The sequence below is a fragment of the Rutidosis leptorrhynchoides genome, chromosome 4, assembly GCF_046630445.1.
Source record: "Rutidosis leptorrhynchoides isolate AG116_Rl617_1_P2 chromosome 4, CSIRO_AGI_Rlap_v1, whole genome shotgun sequence".
Lineage (NCBI taxonomy): Eukaryota > Viridiplantae > Streptophyta > Magnoliopsida > Asterales > Asteraceae > Rutidosis > Rutidosis leptorrhynchoides.
This window is the reverse complement of record NC_092336.1, coordinates 97,695,859-97,701,858: the sequence shown is the minus strand read 5'-3', so window position 1 is coordinate 97,701,858 and position 6,000 is coordinate 97,695,859.

Here is a 6,000-nt window from a genome sequence, read left to right as displayed (position 1 = left end):
TTGAGTAGTAATGTTATTATGAATCATTATATTCATAGATTTTACTCGAATGGGTTCTCTGTCCTTCCTGCTCAAGGCATCGGCTACCACATTTGCCTTCCCCGGGTGGTAACGAATCTCAAAGTCGTAATCATTCAATAATTCAATCCACCTACGCTGCCTCATATTCAGTTGTTTCTGATTAAATATGTGTTGAAGACTTTTGTGGTCGGTATATATAATACTTTTGACCCCATATAAGTAGTGCCTCCAAGTCTTTAATGCAAAAACAACCGCGCCTAATTCCAAATCATGCGTCGTATAATTTTGTTCGTGAATCTTCAATTGTCTAGACGCATAAGCAATCACCTTCGTTCGTTGCATTAATACACAACCGAGACCTTGCTTTGATGCGTCACAATAAATCACAAAATCATCATTCCCTTCATGCAATGACAATATAGGTGCCGTAGTTAGCTTTTTCTTCAATAACTGAAACGCTTTCTCTTGTTCATCATTCCATTCAAATTTCTTCCCTTTATGCGTTAATGCAGTCAAGGGTTTTGCTATTCTGGAAAAGTCTTAGATGAACCTTCTGTAGTAACCAGCTAGTCCTAAAAATTAGCGTATGTGTTTCGGAGTTTTCGGGGTTTCCCACTTTTCAACAGTTTCTATCTTTGCCGGATCCACCTTAATACCTTCTTTGTTCACTATGTGACCGAGGAATTGAACTTCTTCCAACCAAAATGCACACTTTGAAAACTTAGCGTACAATTCTTCCTTCCTCAATACTTCTAACACTTTTCTCAAATGTTCACCATGTTCTTGGTCATTCTTTGAGTAAATAAGTATGTCATCAATGAAAACAATGACAAACTTGTCAAGGTATGGTCCACACACTCGGTTCATAAGGTCCATGAACACAGCTGGTGCATTAGTTAAACCAAACGGCATGACCATAAACTCGTAATGACCGTAACGTGTTCTGAAAGCAGTCTTTGGAATATCATCTTCTTTCAACCGCATTTGATGATACCCGGAACGTAAGTCAATCTTTGAATAAACAGACGAGCCTTGTAGTTGATCAAATAAGTCGTCGATTCTCGGTAGTGGGTAGCGGTTCTTGATGGTAAGTTTGTTCAACTCTCGGTAGTCGATACACAACCTGAATGTACCATCTTTCTTCTTGACAAACAAAACAGGAGCTCCCCACGGTGATGTGCTTGGTCGAATGAAACCACGCTCTAAAAGTTCTTGTCATTGGCTTTGCAGTTCTTTCATCTCGCTGGGTGCGAGTCTGTAAGGAGCACGAGCTATTGGTGCAGCTCCTGGTACAAGATCTATTTGAAATTCAACGGATCGATGTGGGGGTAATCCCGGTAATTCTTTCGGAAATACATCGGGAAATTCTTTTGCGACGGGAACATCATTGATGCTCTTTTCTTCAGTTTGTACTTTCTCGATATGTGCTAGAATAGCATAACAACCTTTTCTTATTAGTTTTTGTGCCTTCAAATTACTAATAAGATGTAGCTTCGTGTTGCCCTTTTCTCCGTACACCATTAAGGGTTTTCCTTTTTCTCGTATAATGCGAATTGCATTTTTGTAACAAACGATCTCTGCTTTCACTTCTTTCAACCATTCCATACCGATTATCACATCAAAACTCCCTAACTCTACTGGTATCAAATCAATCTTAAATGTTTCGCTAACCAGTTTAATTTCTCGATTCCGACATATATTATCTGCTGAAATTAATTTACCATTTGCTAATTCGAGTAAAAATTTACTATCCAAAGGCGTCATTGGACAACTTAATTTAGCACAAAAATCTCGACTCATATAGCTTCTATCCGTACCCGAATCAAATAAAACGTAAGCAGATTTATTGTCAATAAGAAACGTACCCGTAACAAGCTCCGGGTCTTCCTGTGCCTCTGCCGCATTAATATTGAAAACTCTTCCGCGGCCTTGTCCATTCGTGTTCTCCTGGTTCGGGCAATTTCTAATAATGTGGCCCGGTTTTCCACACTTATAACAAACTACATTGGCATAACTTGCTCCGACACTACTTGCTCCGCCATTACTCGTTCCGACACCATTTGTTCCTTTCGTTCTGTTAACCCCTGGTCCGTAGACATCACACTTCGCCGCGCTATGACCATTTCTTTTACACTTGTTGCAAAATTTGGTGCAGAACCCCGAGTGATACTTTTCACACCTTTGGCATAGCTGCTTCTGATTGTTGTTGTTGTTGCGGTTATTATTGTTGTTAAGATGATTGTTGTGGTTGCTGTTGTTGTTGTTGTTGTTGTTGGGCCGTTTGTTGTAGTTGTGATTGATGTTGCGATTGTTAGGATAGTTGTTGCGATTATTGTTATAATTGCTGTTGTTATTGTATTGGTGATTCTTATCACCGTTTTCCTCCCACTTTCTTTTGACTTGCTTCACATTGGCCTCTTGAGTAGTCTGTTCTTTAATTCTTTCTTCAATCTGGTTCACTAGTTTGTGAGCCATTCTACATGCCTGTTGTATGGAGGCGGGCTCGTGTGAACTTATATCTTCTTGGATTCTTTCCGGTAATCCTTTCACAAACGCGTCGATCTTCTCTTCCTCATCTTCGAATGCTCCCGGACACAATAGGCACAATTCTGTGAATCGTCTTTCATACGTGGTAATATCAAATCCTTGGGTTCGTAACCCTCTAAGTTCTGTCTTGAGCTTATTGACCTCGGTTCTGGGACGGTACTTTTCGTTCATCAAGTGCTTGAATGCTGACCACGGTAGTGCGTACGCATCGTCTTGTCCCACTTGCTCTAGATAGGTATTCCACCATGTTAACGCAGAACCTGTGAAGGTATGCGTAGCGTACTTCACTTTGTCCTCTTCAGTACACTTACTTATGGCAAACACCGATTCGACCTTCTCGGTCCACCGTTTCAATCCGATCAGTCCTTCGGTTCCATCAAATTCCAAAGGTTTGCAGGCACTGAATTCTTTGTAGGTGCATCCTACACGATTTCCTGTACTGCTAGATCCAAGGTTATTGTTGGTATGTAGCGCAGCCTGTACTATTGCTATGTTTGAAGCTAGAAAAGTACGGAATTCCTCTTCATTCATATTCACGGTGTGTCGAGTAGTCGGTGCCATTTCCTTCAAAATAGTTAAATGGAACAAGTTAATCATACAGAATATTAAGAGTAGTTAATAGTATTTCGTAGCATAATATGAACTCATTTATAAAAGCTTTTTCTTCATATTAGCGTTTTATAAGTTTAAATTCGGGTAGTACCTACCCGTTAAGTTCATACTTAGTAGCTAATATACAATTCAACTACTACAATTCTATATGAAAAACTGATTATAATAATATTTCGCGTTCAAACTTTTACACAATATTTTACAAACTTACAATACCGCTTATTTTACATATAGCATGAAATATAGCACACAATAAATTTGATACAAGATGGTTGTGAAGATAATTCTAGCTAGTACACAAGTCGTTCAGCAAAGGCAATAAAGACACGTAATTCATACGTCCAGAAACAAGTCATGCATTCTGGTTTTACTAGGATTACTTCCCATCCTTGGTCTTGTGGAACATAACCGTTATGGCCGTTGATAAGACAGCGTGTTGTAACGTCGTCAAAGGGACGAGGGTTACGTAATGTCCAACAGTCCCGTAACAATCTAAAAACCTCATTTCTTACCCCAATTACCGACTCCGTCACTTGTGGGAACGTTTTGTTTAATAGTTGTAGGCCGATGTTCTTGTTCTCACTTTGGTGAGAAGCGAACATTACTAATCCGTAAGCATAACATGCTTCTTTATGTTGCATGTTAGCCGCTTTTTCTAAATCACGAAGTCCAATATTCGGATATATTGAGTCAAAATAATTTCTTAACCCATTGCGTAAAATAGCATTTGGGTTCCCCGCAATATATGCGTCAAAGTAAACACATCGTAACTTATGGATTTCCCAATGTGATATCCCCCATCTTTCGAACGAAAGCCTTTTATAAACCAAGGCATTCTTGGAACGTTCTTCGAATGTTTTACAAACTGATCTCGCCTTAAATAGTTGTGCCGAAGAATTCTGACCGACTCTAGACAAGATTTCATCATTCATGTCTCCGGGTAGGTCTCTTAGAATATTGGGTTGTCTATCCATTTTGTGTTTTTATACTGTAAAATAGACAAGAGTTAGATTCATAAAAAAAATACTTATTAATACAAGCAATTTTTACATATATCATAAAGCATAAGCACACTATATTACATATATTACACCACACGAATACAACTATCTTATTCCGACTCGCTTGTTTCTTCTTCTTCGGTTTTGGTTCGTTTTGCCAAGTTTCTAGGGATATATGATGTTCCCCTAATACTAGCTGTTATTTTCCACATTGGTTTAGAAAAACCTGGTGGTTTAGAGGTTCCCGGGTCATTGTTACAACTTAAGGACTTCGGGGGTTGACGATACATATAAAGTTCATCGGGGTTGGAATTAGATTTCTCTATTTTTATGCCCTTTCCCTTATTATTTTTTTTTGCCTTTTTAAATTCAGTTGGGGTAATTTCTATAACATCATCGGAATTCTCGTCAGAATCCGATTCATCGGAGAATTGGTAATCCTCCCAATATTTTGCTTCCTTGGCGGAAACACCATTGACCATAATTAACCTTGGTCGGTTGGTTGAGGATTTTCTTTTACTTAACCGTTTTATTATTTCCCCCACCGGTTCTATTTCTTCATCCGGTTCCGATTCTTCTTCCGGTTCCGATTCTTCTTCCGGTTCCGACTCTTCTTCCGGTTCCTCTTCGGGAACTTGTGAATCAGTCCACGAATCATTCCAATTTACATTTGACTCTTCATTATTATTAGGTGAGTCAATGGGACTTGTTCTAGAGGTAGACATCTATCACATAATATCAAACGCGTTAAGAGATTAATATATCACATAATATTCACATGTTAAAAATATATAGTTTCCAACATAATTTGTTAAGCAATCATTTTTCAAGTAAACACGGTCGAAGTCCAGACTCACTAATGCATCCTAACAAACTCGATAAGACACACTAATGCAAAATTCTGGTTCTCTAAGACCAACGCTCGGATACCAACTGAAATGTCCCGTTCTTATTGATTAAAAACGTTCCATATTAATTGATTTCGTTGCGAGGTTTTGACCTCTATATGAGACGTTTTTCAAAGACTGCATTCATTTTAAAACAAACCATAACCTTTATTTCATCAATAAAGGTTTAAAAAGCTTTACGTAGATTATCAAATAATGATAATCTAAAATATCCTGTTTACACACGACCATTACATAATGGTTTACAATACAAATATGTTACAACAAAATAAGTTTCTTGAATGCAGTTTTTACACAATATCATACAAGCATGGACTCCAAATCTCGTCCTTATTTAAGTATGCGACAGCGGAAGCTCTTAATAATCACCTGAGAATAGACATGCTTAAAACGTCAACAAAAATGTTGGTGAGTTATAGGTTTAACCTATATATATCAAATCGTAACAATAGACCACAAGATTTCATATTTCAATACACATCCCATACATAGAGATAAAAATCATTCATATGGTGAACACCTAGTAACCGACATTAACAAGATGCATATATAAGAATATTTCCATCATTCCGGGACACCCTTCGGATATGATATAAATTTCGAAGTACTAAAGCATCCGGTACTTTGGATGGGGTGTGTTAGACCCAATAGATCTATCTTTAGGATTCGCGTCAATTAGGGTGTATGTTCCCTAATTCTTAGATTACCAGACTTAATAAAAAGGGGCATATTCGATTTCGATAATTCAACCATAGAATGTAGTTTCACGTACTTGTGTCTATTTTGTAAATCATTTATAAAACCTGCATGTATTCTCATCCCAAAAATATTAGATTTTAAAAGTGGGACTATAACTCACTTTCACAGATTTTTACTTCGTCGGGAAGTAAGACTTGGCCACTGGTTGATTC